Here is a 14,798-nt window from a genome sequence, read left to right as displayed (position 1 = left end):
GACTACACACACACTAATGTATGCACAGTGATTTTAACACAAAAATAGGACAGAAAGTGAATCAAAGCGCTGACTTTGGAAACAGAAGTGAAGGCCAAGTCACGGCAGGACTGAAAAAAAACCTCACGCTTATTATGACTCAATGGAAAACACATTTGGCCTTCTCCCTCCTGCTGTACTGTCTCCTCATCTCTCACACACACACATACACACTGTCCTGTGTTCAGAAGATGAAGCGTTCTCATCCTCTGCCCCCTGTTGGCACGGCAACATGCCAGCAGAACAGACGGCACAGCATGCATGCAGGCTGAGAGAGACCCTCTCAATGTCACCGTGACTACCCGGTCACAAGAGAACCATCACTCATAGACTGTGTACACACACGCTATAGATCGGTGTGAGTCTGGCGCCTGTCAACAAATATAACATGGGTGTTGCTTGAAGCATTGCCATAAGCAAGTCAAGTCAAATTTGTTTGTATAGCGCTTTTTTCAATACTAAGCTTGTTTCTGCCAAGGAATAAAAGTGTAAAAAGGTAATTGCGACTTTTTTTCCTGGAATTACGACTATACACTTTACAGTTTTTATCTCACAATTCAGAAAAAAAAGTCAATCGTAAATTGATGTGTTATCTCCATTAAAATATTAGTTCACAAATTTCCAGTTAATAAAAGCTGCGAAAATTAGATCTGACATAGAAAGTATTTAAAAGTTTACGACATCCTGTTCAAACAATAATTTCGTCCTCACTGTCTCGTTTTTGTTTGTGTTGCTTTGAAAATGCTGTCTTTTCTGAAGGTCTAGACATATTTTTGTTATACTGTAGAGGAGAAAGGACAAGAGGAGCCGTCGAGTCCTGCAAACCCTCGTCTCCCTGCTCATGTGGAGAATCAAATGCTACATTATTGATGAAGAGGATTCATTCTTTTAGCATTGTTTAATGTCTGGACAAATTGTCCTGGAAAAAAAAAGAGAACAAGGGAAAGGAGATAAGAGAGAATGAGAGAATGAGAGAAGAGCCGCCGAGTCCAGTAAACCTTCGAAAATCAAATGCAAATTGATTAACAGGATTCTTTCATTTAGCATTTTTGTAGGTGTAAGGCTGGAAGCTTATGCTGCTATTTTGAACCAATAATCAGAACAAAAGGCAGTTGAAGGATGACGTGCATAATTCAGATATGTATCTGACTCCAGTATAGTTAATCTGACTCCATTAAAGTTGTTGTTATTCTTTAACCTCTCATTCTTTAAAGGTAAAGTTGTTTCTGAGAACTGAAAGGAAAACGTAGGATTTAACCTGAATGTTTAGATAAATAAATTTATAATCACTTTAGCTTTCAACATCATCGGTGATTAAAGGAAAGATTCTCAAAGCCTTTAAAGCAGGCAAAGTTATTTATTAAGTTACATGTTTAAATATACAGACAGTAGAATGGAACAACTTATTGTATAGAAATGTTCCACTGTTGTGCAGAAAAAGCCTTTCTCATAGTATGAGGTTACGCACTGGTGTGCGGGAGTGGCAGGGTTAAAGCCTTTCTCCAAGATCAACAGTTACCTTTCCTTCTTATACCCTGAGCAAAGCATTGTTAAACATGAGTGGAATACCAACACCAAAACCGACCGACAGGAAACCAAAAGATGAGGCAAATGGGTGGTGATCAAGAGGGGGAGAAGAACATTATATATTCTCCTCAATGCATGTTTAAGCAATAGTATCTAGATTGTACATTAGGAAACTTTAATATCTCTATTAAGTTCACCACCGTTCAGTTCAGTTTATAAGCTGTCAGATGAGACCAAACATGGCGTAGTTACATATTGTCAGGGATCAGCCAGGCTCCATCACCTCCCAATCACAAAGATCGCTGTCACCTGAGTATTAATCACCCGCACCTGCACTTCATCTGCTTATCATCACAGACACATATAAGCGCACACATCATTCTGGCACTTTGTCTGGTCTTGTTCATGAGTAAGATGAAGATAGCATTCCTATGAAGTTTATGCTACGTCTATTCGTCTCCCATCCTGTTTCTCCAAGTCTCCATCGTCTTCCTGGTCTCCTTCGTCTTCCCCCTTGTCCAGCCACTACTCACCTCTCTTCCAGCATCGGTGTGTGCTTCCGCCATTTACCTCTTTGTCACCCGCGGCCTCCTCAACCATCTGCAACGGAAAGAACTGCCAGCATCTCCATTTACCATTCTCAAAGACATTCTCATTTACCTGCACTCGCTGGTGCTCACAACCTCCTGATATTAATAAATCTGTTTCTCACCTTTATCAATCTTGCTGTAAGTCTCTGCTCCGTAACACATATTAGAACACACTAGTAAATAAACAGTATGTAGTTGAAAGCATATGTCCTGTGAAGCAAATGGTACAGATGTGTCATTGAGGTGCAAACGATTCTGTCTCTCTAGAAAGAACCATCCTGTGCCTGGAGTGTCCTAACAGTCCTCAGTCCGCATACTGATGAAATCCCCTGCACTGGATATGCATTAGCATACTATGATGAAGGCCACGTTTAATTCACATAGGGCAGTAAAGAGTTCTACCCATATTCACTCAGCCCTACATAGGTTTGGACAATTTGTACTGGAATTTACTAAAAAAATAAATAATTATTAAACTTTATTAAATTTTTAGCAACGGCCGGGAGCATTCAGTGTTTTTAAATCATAATTGTCATGTAATTAAGTGTTTATGGCAAGGGATTTCAAATTTTAAATATTCAAATTTGATTGCATGGACCCCCAAATACAATGATCCACTTGTGAAGGGACCTCTTACCATTTTATATTTTTATGAATAAATAGTAATTGTTTTTATAAATTTGTAAATAGTAACTTTATAAAAATGTAATTGTATAATTGTAAATGTAATAATTAATTATTTCATATATAGTATTATTATATATATATATATATATATATATATATATATATAGATGCATATGCATTTCATCAGTAAGAGCAGAGTGTGAATGTTGAATTAGCAGAGCAATAGCACAATTGTACTTAAAATATATAAAAACATAATGGGATACATATCAGAGTTCATATGCGTGTCTCGCTGGCTCATCTGTGACCAGGAAAGCAAGTCTTTGTGGTGTATCAAGAGAGCTATGGTGCTGAACAAGAGTCCGGATGTGTGTAGAATATATATTTGTTAGGTGTGAGCTGAAGCGTTTGTTAAATTATTCCGGAGATCTGTTGGTCTGTGGGAAATTAAACGTTAACCTTAATGAGGTTAACTTGTAAAAGTTGCCGAAAAGGGAATTAGCAAAGATGTTCCCTTTCAGTCGCTCACGTTTGACGTAGTCGTACGTTAAGACTGATTGGGATTACGCCAGGGAGCCTGTCATCTTCGAGTATTGTAAAAAAGAGCCAAAAGAGCCACGATCACGATAGATGCATCACGTGTTTGGGCTTACAACACGCTGAAGCAGCTCTTGTGAATGATTCATGTTCTCATTGTGGGAACATGGTCATCTCGGTGTTAAGATCGAGACGTGCCTTCATTAAAAAACGAGGGTGGAGTCCCCACTCCTATGCCCTGTTCTAGTGTTCCCTCTGGGTCAACTTCCCAGGGGAAGCCTGGAGTGCCGCATGGGTTGGTTGATCTGAGGATTATGGTGAGGGGAAATCCACCCGGCAAGGCCCCGTGGATCCCTCCCTCCTCTTTTTTTACACCGCAGCTGGTGGAGCTCCCAGAGGAACGTGCTGGTCCCTCTGTAGTGGACTGACCAGCCTTTTCGTTCGGGGCCCCTCCAGAGGACAGGATGTCCATCGCAGCATCGGAGGAAGAGCTGGGCTCTGGAGATGCCGACTCGGCTCCGTTGCCTCCCTCTGGGAGAGCAGCGCTGCTCAAGCCAGATCCAGAGATGACAGCTATGCTGAAAAGGGCCGCCGAGGTGGTAGGGCTCGTCTGGAATTCTCCACCGTGTCCCGAACTGTCTCAGTTGGATGATTTGTTTCTCGCGGCGGGCCGGGCTGGGCTGGTTCCCAGTACCTTTCTTCCCTGAAGTGCATGAGGAGCTGACTAGGTCGTGGATGGCACCTTTCTCTGCCAGAAACCGCCTTGGTAGTTCCTCCTCCCTCACTACCCTTGATGGAGGTGCGGCAAAGGGTTACAAGGCTATCCCTCCAGTGGAGCGATCTGTCGCGATGCAAAAGAGCTCACTAAAGAGCTCTTGGAGATGGTCACCGATCCACTCCCTCCCCCCGGTGGAGGGCCGGGAGGAGTTTTTGTTTGTGTATGTCTGTTTCACCACTGGCTCCCATAAAAGCGGAGCCAACGGACTCTACATTTTCAAAGAAAGAGCAATTTCCTCTGTTCCTGAGTCCCTAGAGGGCTAGACTGATGGTGTGCGACCCTGTACAGCCTTGCAACCTTCACCTACCCCTTGCTTTGCCAGCCAGCAGTTGGGTGCGGTTCGAGGACCCGGTCTCGCCTTCTCACACACTCTCTGAGGTCATCTAGAGACAGGTAAGAGTCGCACTACACACTCAGACCCTGCTTCGGGCCACCTTTGGGCCTTCCAAGCTGGGTCCTTGTTTTTTGCCTAGAAGTCTGTGGTATCCATGGTTCCCCTGCATCACTCAGTTGTAGCACTACATGGTGCTCCTGGCTGATCCAGTCGGTTCCTCTGTACCAACAGACTCAGCTTCACTAGCACTGCTCAGTACAGCGACCGTTGCTCATACGCTTACCTCGCATGTCACAACTCGCCCGCCACCACCTCCTATGGAGTTCATAACTCTTTCATAAAAGAGGTCACTTCTTCCTAGGGCTGTAGTACTCGAGTCCGGTCTTGGACTCGAGACCGCTTTTCTATGGTCTCGGACTTGTCTCGGACTCGCTGGTATTCGGACTCGGACTTGTCTCGGTCTCGGCCACTGGTCTTGCCAAATATGGCTTTTGGTCTCGACCGAGTCCAGGTGTCTTTATTATGTTCCCAGTAATCACACATACGTCGCCGCGATATTAAAACAAAATATTATTGGAGGGAAAGTGAAACACTGGCCACCTAATAACTATGGGCATTTCGGCTCTTTTTCGTGAGCCGGTTCGTTTCACTCAGCTCAATGAAAAGAGCCGGCTCTTTTGACTCATAAACGGCTCTATAAAAAAATAGATGTTTAAATAAACTCGCTGAAAGTCCACCGCTAGTGCAACGTGAATATTCACATTTTTAATTGTCCATAACACCCCGAAAACTAGCCTGCTTGCCTTGCACATCTAATTAATGGGCAAAGTTTTCCGACTTTTTTTCTTACCTTTCTTTCTTTGCCTATTCCACGAGTGGTAGGCTAAAATATTATTTTTCATCACGTCATCCGCCCGATCCGCGGTTTATCCGCATCTCTTGTGTGTGTGTGTGTGTCTGTGAGTTGGCTCGGCCCTCCCTCATGCAGTTTAATTGGTTGACATCGCGTGTATGATTGACAGGAACAGAATGTAAGGCTGATCTGACAGTCGAAACGAATGTGTGTGCTCCTTTAGGCCTATATAATTATTATTTTTTTGTTGTTCTTTGAATTAGTCAATTATTTTAAATAAAATTAAAATTATTCATTATTTCATTATTACATGATTTAATTTCTATAGGCTAGCCTATATTTTTTTAGCAGACTGCTTTTTTTTTTTCCTGTCCTGGACTCGGTCTTGACTCGGACTCGAACCTTTTTGGACTCGGTTTTGACTCGGACTCGAACCTCTTTGGACTCGGTCTTGACTTGGACTCGACTAGTCCTGGTCTTGGACTTGTCTTGGACTCGACAAAGGTGGTCTTGACTACAGCCCTACTTCTTCCACTTCAAGTTCCGGCCTGCTCAATCGTGCCGCCCAGGTGGCCTCACGACAGCCTGTTGCCGAAGAGAGTGGAGACTCCATCCCCAGGCTTTCCAGCTGTCCGGGATTTCTTCGGGGCCGCACAGTTACATCTGTTGCAAACGCTCTGATCTCATCCCCTTGCCAGTTGTTTACTCTCTGAAACACGGAGACTCTGGCATACAGCTGACGCCGGGGCCTACGCAAGATGTGTTAATTCCCCAGTGAGCCCTCCTGCACATCACTGTGTTAAGTCAGGTAGAGAAGGAGCAGGTTCTCTTAGTTGCCCCATAATGGCCCAACTTGGACCTTGTTCCCCAGACAGCCTTCCTGACTCATTCCTCTGAGACTTCTCACGGATGGTACCGTTGGCACCTGCACTGAACCTGAGAAATCCAGGTTCCGTTGCGGTGGTTCAGCTATCTACCTCTAAAAGAACGTAGATACTATCACTTCTGTGAGAGCTCCCTCTAGAAATGAGGCTTGCTTACAGTCTGAAGTAGAACCTGTTAGTTGTTGGTGTTTTTCTCACGGGAAGACCCCCGTGGGTGTTCGATCACTTCTGTGCTTCCTTCCTCAAAATGATGTTGCTCTTATATTAACGCACATCATGATGCAGTAGAGCTGTAGGAAGTACGACTTGATCGTCAGGTTCCTGAGCGGTGCAAGGAGATGAATCTTCCTTGCGCCCCCTCTATACCTTCTTGGGACCTCTCTCCAGTGCTACTGCACTCTGAGACCTCTCCTAAGCACTGCAGGAAGTTGAGTTAAAAATTCTGTTTTTAAAGAAACAGTTCTCCTGCTTGTTTGCTCTATCAAGAAGGTAGAGAACCTGCACACATTCGGTCAACGAATTGTGCCTGGTTTCGGGCCGGCTAACTCTCACTAATATGAGACCCCGGCCTGGATATGTGCCCAAGGTTCCTACCTCTCCCTTAAGACGGGACTAGGTGGTGAGCCTGCAAGCGCTGCCCCGGAGGAGGCAGACCCAGCCCTGACTTTTTCTCTTGCTGTTATTCAGGACAGAATGCAAAGTCACAGAACCTCTCGTCTGTTTCGGAAACCAGCAGAAGGGAAGACAGTTTCCATGCAGAGGTTGGTCCACTAAAAATTAGTGATTGCCATCATGGATTGCCCACCTGGATAGTGAGCTCCTCCAAAGAGAGAGTTGCTCCTTTCTGGGCGTTGACACGAGTGCCTCGCTGATAGATTAAGAGCTGTGGGCTGGGCAACACCAGCACATTCGCTAGGAAAAAAGCCTGTGTGTCGAGCCGGTTGCTTTCCATGGGCTCCCTTCACACGAAACCAGCTTCAACGTTAGCCCGGTTTGTAGTGTCGGCTTGCTGCGCCATTCCCCTCCTATGGACTGGATAAGTGCGCTTTTTGCTCCAGTTGAGTTCCCTTTTAGTTGGGATCCCAATCAGTCATAACGCACGACTACGTCGAACGTGAGCGACTGAAAGGGAACGTCTCGATTACGTATGTAATCCTCGTTCCCTGAAGGAGGGAACAGAGACGTAGTCCCATAGCCACTATTGCTGTACCACCACTGACCCGGGTTCCGCTCGGCTCCTCTGCAAAAAACAACTGGTGCGTGCATCCACTTCCGTATTTATACCCGCGCTGTGATGCATCACGCACGCCAATGTCCATTGGCTCGTTTTTACAATACTCGAAGATGATAGGCTCCCTGGTGTAATCCCAATCAGTTGTAACGTACGACTATGTCTCCGTTCCCTCCTTCAGGGAATGAGGGTTACATACGCAACCGAGACGTTTTTGAGTAGGGAACTCTTAAAGGGGTCATGAACTGAGAAATCAAAATTTCCTTGAGCTGTTGACATATAAGAGGTCATGATACTATAAGAATATCCTGTAAGTTTCCGAACTGAAAACTTCCTTGTTAGTCCAAAAACAGCTGATATTTGCTGATACCTCAAAAAATTCTTCAATACGATTATGATTTGATTCGATTTGATTCAGGACTGTATCGATTGATTTATCGATATTTAGATATTATGTACCAAGTTTACACAACCAGTTACAATTTTATTAACCCAAAAATGCAACCAAAATATATAACATGAACGTTTAATTAAACTTTTTGTAAATTGCACACCCTCTCCCATTTGGGAAATCTATAACAGAAGAGTTAATTTTCAAAAACAGATAACTATCAATCAGTCTGCAGCAGGGTTGTTTTGATTAAGCAATAATAACTCAAAAAAAAAGGTTACTTACAAAATGAAAGTTCATTCAAAGTGTTTTTTTTTCCATATATATTAAAAGTTTTTTTTTTTTAGCAAAAGCAGATTACTCCACATTTCATGTTTCAGAGTTAAATAAAAACCAAGTAATTGCTATGAGATATAATAAAGCACTCGGTTAATCTTTGTAACGTAAATCTCCTCCGCTGACATAGACGCCTGACAAACTTTATTGTTGTGATTAAACGCAATATAGGGAGCTTTTCTCTCTCCACTGTAACGTCCTGCTTTAGCAAGGCTCCGGGAAAAAGTTTCAGCTTTTATTTTCCTTTTACGCCCCGAATAAGATATCACAGGTTCATCAAGTTAATTGAAATTATCCACTTTGGGTCAGCTTTGACGAAACTCCTCTCAGCTAGCGCATCTTTTCGAAACGAATAGCAGCCTTGTCATCTGACCTGAATACTGCACTCTGATTCGCTAAAACGGACTTATGGAGTTGTGTTCACAAACAAAAAGGGTGCTTGTTGTTTTCTGCTGTAAAACATGAACTCGCGATGCCTTGACAGTGGACAATACCGGCTTTTATGACAAAACGTGTTTAGGATTCAGTCAATCTTGTCAGGCGTCTATTTCAGATGAGGAGATTAACGTTGCAAAGACACACCGGCAGACAGTATGGTGAGTAAACGAAAATGCGCGCTTTGGCGGAAATGCTTAGATGGATGTTACATAAGGATGTGGAGAGTGTCAAAATAGGTACCTCATATCGATATTTTACGTGTGGCATCAATGCATTGTATCGTTAGATGTTTGATTGATACATCGATCCATATCGATATATTGTTACAGCTCTACTTTCATAGTGCTAGGAATGTAGTTATTATTTTTTCATCAGTGTGAATGTCTCTGTTGAGCATAATTATTTGTGTCCAGTACATTTCACTGTGGATTCTTTGGTAAATCAGTCGCAATTTCAGCGCAGCCTTTGCAAACAGACACTTGCGATATGGACTTGACAGTAATGCGACAACATGTAAGTAACTGTATTAATTCTGTGACCAGTGATTTCTGATATGTAATGATTAATGTACAGTCAGATGGTCTTTGTCTATGTGTCAGTAAATTAAACCAGTGACTAAACGGTCATCTTCACATTGTTTCTCTTAGTAGGATGAAGATAATGTATTGTTTAAACTGTGATTAAATTACATATAGAAAGCGATCAAAGAACGTACTCAGTTACTAACGTAACCTCGGTTCTCTCTAGAAGAGGGAACGAGTACTGCGTCTTAGCTAAGACGCTGCGGGAAAAGTCTCTTTTCACGAAATACTGAAGCAAAAAATTATCCTTAATTTTGTAATATTGTAAAGCGCATTTGCAGCAGCATACAGCCATAGGCGAGACGGCTCGCTCGCTCATTGGCTGCTCTGCGGCAACTGCATAAGCCTATCGAGCGAGGGCTGATGCAACATCAGACCAATGAGGGCGCTTCGCGCCCTCCTTGCCACTTCCCGCCGAAACGGGCGTGGCCTAGCCTTATAAAGGTAGCTCGAAAAGGCTGACTCACTTGATTTATTTCATCGCCGAAGCGAACCAGAGTGAATCGTACGCACGGCGGGGAACGCAGTACTCGTTCCCTCTTCTAGAGAGAACCGAGGTTACGTTAGTAACCGAGTACGTTCTCTTACGAGAGTTCTCTCGTACTGCGTCTTAGCTAAGACGCTGCGGGAACCCAATGTAAAACGCCGTGCGTGCAGGGATGAAACACCAATAAACCTGGAAGCGAAGCCCAGGATTTACAGTGCACAATCACTAGAGGGACTCACAGAGAGTCCTAGAACAGGAGGGGGAACCCTCCGTCCCCATATATAGCAGCGTCCGCAGACGCGATAATATGACATCACATAGTCAAGGCAAGAGCCTGACTAATGTGGGAATGTGGGTCTTACGCAATACTGCCCATATGACAGTCGGCAGCGCGCTGCGCTTGCGATCTCAGTGTTCCAATCAGACTACTGATTCAGCTACACCGACAACAGCTTAGCCTGTAAGGCGGGAACCTCTAGGTTATAAAACCTGATAAATGTAGACGGCGAGGCCCAACCTGCCGCCATACATATATCCTGTAAGGATATCCCACTAGACCAGGCCCACGACGAGGCAACGCCTCTCGTGGAGTGCGCTCTGACACCCAGTGGGCACTGAAGACCCCTGGAAGTGTAAGCTAACGCTATGGCGTCAACTATCCATCTGGATAGGCTTTGTTTCGAAACAGCCATTCCCTTGGAACGTCCACTGAACGAGACAAACAGCTGCTCAGTCTGTCTGAAGACAGCAGAGCGAGACACATAAGCTCTTAAAGCCCTAACAGGGCAAAGAGAACTTAAGTCTCCTTCCTCTTCCGACACCGGCAGGGCAGACAGGGAAATAACCTGAGCCCGAAACGGTGTGTTGAGGTTTGAGTATGACTCCTGAGTCATTAGGCCCAAACTCCAAGCACGTCGGGCTCACCGAGAGCGCGTGCAGGTCACCTATGCGCTTCACTGAAGCGAGAGCCAGCAAGAACACTGTCTTAAATGACAGATGTTTGAGGCTAATCGTCTGGATGGGCTCGAAAGGGGAACCTTTCATGGCCTCCAAAACCGTAGAGAGGTCCCATACAGGGACTGAGGGAGGTCTGGGAGGATTCAGCCTCCTAGCTCCCCTGAAGAAGCGGATGACCAAATCGTTCCTTCCTATTGACTGACCATGCGTTGTTTCAGAGAACGCTGCGATAGCCGCCACATAAACTTTGAGCGTGGAGGGGGCTCTGCCCTTATCCAACAGCTCCTGTAGGAAGGAGAGAACCTCCGTCACCTCACAATCGAGGGGTGAACATCCCCGAGCTGTGCACCAGCTGGAGAATACCGACCACTTTGAAGCATAGAGCCGTCGAGTCGACGGAGCTCTAGCCTGAGTGATAGTATTTAGCACTCCCACTGAGAGATCAGCGGGTAACCGTTGAGCGCCCACACGTGGAGGGACCACAACTCTGGTCGAGGGTGCCAAATCGAGCCCCTGGCCTGCGAGAGGGGGTCCCTCCTCAACGGCACTGGCCACGGGGCAGTGTCTGCTAACTGCATCAAATCTGGAAACCATGGTTGGTTCTTCCAAAGTGGTGCTACAAGCAGCACTGAGCATTTCGTTTCCCTCACCCGTTCTATCACCTGAGGAAGGAGGGAGACGGGGGGAAAAGCATAGAGCGGACAGCGAGGCCACCTTTGGGACAGCGCGCTTTCGTTCTTGGAAAAGAACACGGGGCAGTGAGCGTTTTCGTGGGACGCGAAGAGGTCCACTTCCGCTCTGCCAAATCTCTCCCACAGCAGCTGGACTGTTTGTGGGTGTAAAGACCATTCGCTCGTGGGAATGTTGTTTCTGGACAGTCTGTCTGGACCCAGATTCTGTAGCCCAGGCACATGAACTGCTCTCAGCGAGCGCAAGTTGTGCTGAGCCCAAACCAGGAGGCGTTCCGCCAACCTGTACAGGTCTCGGGATCTGAGACCGCCCTGGTGATTTATGTAGGACACCACAGACATGTTGTCCGAACGGACTAAGACGTGATGGTCCTTGATTCGGGGACGAAAGCGCGTCAGCGCGTTTTCCACTGCCAGCATTTCCAGACAGTTGATATGTCGGAGCTTTTCTCGTTCTGACCACAGGCCAAAGAACGGTCTGCCCTCGAGCAGCGCTCCCCATCCCGAGGTGGAGGCGTCCGTCGACACCACTTTCACTCTCGAGGAAGTCCCCAGGCTTACACCTGATTGGTACCAGTCGTTCGCTGTCCAAGGTTTTAGAGCTGTAACACAGCTCTGATTGACCTTGAGACGCAGCCGACCGGATACCCACGCTCTGCACGGTACCCGCGCTTTCAGCCAGAACTGCAAGGGGCGCATGCGGAGCAGGCCCAACTGAAGAACTGGTGATGCTGAGGCCATGAGACCTAGCATCTTCTGAAATTCCCTGAGCGGGAAGGTCGCGCCGCAGCGGAGAGAGCTCGCTGCGCGCTGAATGTCCAGCGCGCGCTGTGGCAACAGCCGCGCCATCATAGACTGTGAGTCCAGAACTATACCCAAAAACGGGATCGTTTGACTGGGGTTCAGTGAACTCTTCGTCCAGTTGACTCTGAGACCAAGTTTCTCGAGGTGATCGAGTAAAATGGCCCTGTGCTCCACGAGCGCTGATCGTGATTGAGCCAGAATCAGCCAGTCGTCCAAATAGTTCAGCACTCGCATGCCTCTGAGTCTGAGAGGAGCGAGCGCTGCGTCCATGCACCTCGTAAATGTACGAGGCGCCAGGGACAGGCCGAACGGCAGGACTGTTATACTGGTATGTCTGGCCCTCGAAGGCGAATCTCAAGTATTGCCTGTGACATGACGCTATCTGTATTTGAAAATACGCGTCCTTCAGATCTATTGACATGAACCAGCCTCCTCTGCGAATATGCGCGAGGATTTTCCTGGTTGTAAGCATTCTGAAACTGCGTTTCGCTAATGCTTCGTTCAGCTGTCTTAGATCCAGTATGGGTCTGAAACCCCCGTCTTTCTTGCCAGACAGTATCTGCTGTATAGCCCCCCTTCGCTTTGAGCTTGAGATACAGGCTCTATAGCCCCTTTGCTCATCAGTTTTGATATTTCGGCACGAAGTAGGTGTGCTACTTCTGAATTCACCGTAGTTTCGACGCGCGCTGTGAAGCGGGGAGGGCGTCGACAAAACTGTAGCGAGTAGCCTCTCTTATAATGTCTAGCACCCATTCCGAAACCTCTGGGCGACAGAGGTGCTTCGGGCGTGCTGTAACGTAGGCGTTATGCCTGTGACATTCGAGGCGGGGAGCGCGCTGATCACAGCGGGCAGAGCGCTCGTCCTCGACCCCACTACGGTGCTTAACCGAGAGAGGGAGGGCTGAGCGAGTCTCGTGGGACTCGTTGTCTGTGAGTAAGTGTGGGCGGGAAGCGGGCACATTTACTGCTTTTGACGCGCTGTCTGCCTGAGCAGAGCGAGCGTGCACAGGTTTCGTTTTACAGAAACCACGTGACACGTGTGACATAGTGTTTGTGGCACTGGGGAATGTGCACATTTACTATGTTGGGTGCGCGATCGACCTGAGTCGAATTTATGGGCGCAAGCCCCGTGTGAGGGGCTGTGCTTGTGTGTAGCGATGGGCACTGGGCAGTGGGCATCAGCACTACATTTATAGCACCATCGGCCGTGGCCGGGACACCAGAAAATACATCCATATGGGATATTTCTGGGTAGCCGTAAAACGGCTTTTGTGTGCAGGCAAACAGGCACGGGTTGTACCACGTGGTCGTCGGCTGCAAAATACATATCTGCAGTCGCCTCTCAGGGCACTGGCAGAGCGATTTGTATTTGGCGGCATAAAAACTTTTTGCCGTCAGACCTGGGAATCGAACCCGGGTCGCCCGCGCGAAAGATTTAGAATCTACCACTGGACCACAGTGGAAGACACATTGACTTTCAGTTAAACGCGAGTATTTGTTTGCAAGCATGCGGGTAGCATAACATGCAATATCGACATTTTCAGATGCACTCGACTTCGCCACGGTGTTTAACCGAGTGAGGGAGGGCTGGGCGAGTCCCGTAGGACATGTAATGTCTGTGAGTGAATGTGGGCTCGGAAGAGCGGACACATTTACTGCATTGAGCGCACTGTCTGCCTGAGCAGAGCGAATGCGGACAGGCTTCTTTTATAGAAAAACCATGAGGCATGCAAAAACATAGTGTTTGTGGGCACCCAATGGAATTTTTCTAGGTAGCCGTAGAACGGCTTTCGTGTGCAGACAAGCGGGCACGGGTTGTACCACGTGCTCGTCGGCTGCAAAAATTCACATCTGCAGTCGCCTTTCAGGGGACTGATAGAGCGAATTGTATGTGACGGCATAAATTTTTCTGCCGTCGGACCTGGGAATCGAACCCGGGTCGACTGCGCGAAAGGCTATGAATCTACCACTGGACCACAGAGAAAGACACATAGGCTTTCAGTTACCGCGAGTATTAACCACACTAGCGTTTGTTGCAGGCATGTGTGTAGTACAACATGCAATACTGACATTTTCAGACGCCTGAAAAGTGTCAGAATGTGAGAAGAGTGGATATCGCCCGGTTTCAGCGGGGCTAAAACACTCCATTCTCTTTTCGCCAGTGACGCACGGGAACCGTAGAAACGGTGTTCGGTTGCAGGCAAGCGGGTACTACGCGCTTGCTGGCTGCAAAAATACACCTCTGCAGTCGCCCCCGGGGGACTGACAGAGCGGAGCATTGGCGGCATAAATATATGCCGCAAGACCGGGAAACGAACTCCGGTCTCCCATGCGTTAAAACCTATCATTCCACCACTGAGCCACAGGGGGATACAGGCTTTTGGTGTGCGTTGAGCGTCAACATGTATTCTTCGGCGTTTGCTGGCAGGCGTGCGCTTGCTGCAAATGACATTTCCAGTCGCCGACAGGGAACTGGGAAATGTAAGAGAAAAGGGGCCAGTAACTACGAACACACTTTTCTCCTTTCGCCGGTGAATGACGCGCAGAGGCAGGGTAGTTTTTCTTGTAACGTAAAGAAAAACTAACCCCGACCGTCCGCTTCCAGGAGGAGCAGCCTCGGAGAAGGATGCCAGGTGAGTCCTCAGAGTCACCATAGGCAATCGGCTCGGAGTGAGGGCGGTCGCCGTCAGTGAGCGCGAGAGCTACGAGATCCTC

General features: G+C 47.1%; 1 protein-coding gene across 7 annotated transcripts in view; it reads left to right on the top strand.

The window, feature by feature from the left end:
- LOC311080498 (solute carrier family 24 member 2) overlaps nt 1-14,798 on the top strand; it is a 117,109-nt gene that overhangs the window by 82,756 nt on the left and 19,555 nt on the right. The window lies entirely within an intron of this gene.

This window comes from Abramis brama (assembly GCF_963993115.1).
Source record: "Abramis brama genome assembly, chromosome: 3".
NCBI classification, from domain to species: Eukaryota; Metazoa; Chordata; class Actinopteri; order Cypriniformes; family Leuciscidae; genus Abramis; species Abramis brama.
This window is presented reverse-complemented; position numbering and strand designations above follow the sequence as displayed.